Here is a 1,444-nt window from a genome sequence, read left to right as displayed (position 1 = left end):
CACCCGATTAACCCCCCCCCCTTTTAATTCCATCTTCAAGCACAACTGCAACAGCAGAAGCAACATCTACTACCATGTGTTAGCAATGTCTAGAGGCTTTGCATATATTCTATTATCTCCTTTTAATTCTCACTGCAGTATTAGGAGGTGGCACTATGATTGTACCTGGGTGTTTTTTTGTTTGTTTTTTGTCAGGGATCTCACTCTCCTGCTCAGGCTAGAGTGCAGTGGCACAATCACGGCTCACTGCAGCCTCGACCCTCTCTGGGTTCAGGTAATTCTCCTACCTCATCTTCCCAAGTAGCTGGGACAACAGGTGTGTACCACCATACCAGGATAATTTTTTTTAAAAATAGAGTTGGGATCTCCCTATATTGCCCAGGCTGGTCTTGAACTCCTTGGTTCAAATTATCCTCCCACCTCGATCTCCCAAAGTGCCAGGATTATAGGTGTGAGCCACCATGCTCAGCCGGTTTGTCTCTGTTTTACAGATGAGGATACTGAGTCTAAAGAGGTGAAAGAACCTGCCCAAGGTCATACAACATGAATTAATATGAGCACTTGAAACCTTGAAGTCCACCTCCACTGCCCTGCTCCATACCCTTGACTTCCACTGCAGGGTACTTTTGACCTCGACCTGTCCATCTGAGGCTGCCCATGCTCTGGGCAGTTCTGGATCTGTCCAGGAAATTGGGCCCTAGGCTCACAAATGCCAGTGGCAAGGTTTTCCAAAGAGTATTATTATGTGGCATTTAACACAAAAAAAGGAAAATATGTAACACATATGTGTAGTTCATAAAACATCAGGAAACAAACTCCTGCCTGCAAACCTACTTTCCATCATAAAAACAAAGTAGCAGCCAGGCAAGGTGGCTCATGCCTATAACCCCAGCATTTTGGGAGTCCAAGGTAAGAGGATTGCCTGAGCCCACAGGTTCACGACCAACCCAGACAACTTGGCGAGACCTTGTCTCTACAATAAATCACAAAAACTAGCTGAACATGGTGGCATGCATCTGTAGTTCCAGCTACTTAGAAGGCTGAGGCAGAAGGATCACCTAAGCCCAGTAGGTCGAGGTTGTGGTGGCCATGAGCATGCCACTGCACTCCAGCCTGGGCGATAAGAGCGAGACTCTAACTCAAAAACAAAACAAAACAAAATAAAAGTACACTAGTAAGTTTTTTAAAAATATGCTTAATCTTTTGTATTTTAAGAGATCTGAAGCCGGCTCGGTGGCTCAGCCTGTAATCCCGTGTCTTGGGAAGCTGAGGTGAGTGGATTGCCTGAGCCTGCGGGTTCGAGACCCGCCTGGGCAACTTGTAAGACCTCATCTCTACAATAAATCAAAAAATTAGCCAGGTGTGGTAGCACAAGCCTGTAGTTCCCGCTACATGGAAGGCTGAGGCAGAAGGATCGCCAGAGCCCAGCAGGTCGAGGCTGCAG

The sequence above is a fragment of the Carlito syrichta genome, unplaced genomic scaffold, assembly GCF_000164805.1.
Source record: "Carlito syrichta isolate Samal-C Ts95f unplaced genomic scaffold, Tarsius_syrichta-2.0.1 Scaffold315360, whole genome shotgun sequence".
In the NCBI taxonomy this organism is placed as follows: Eukaryota; Metazoa; Chordata; class Mammalia; order Primates; family Tarsiidae; genus Carlito; species Carlito syrichta.
Note: the sequence above shows the minus strand (reverse complement) of the source record.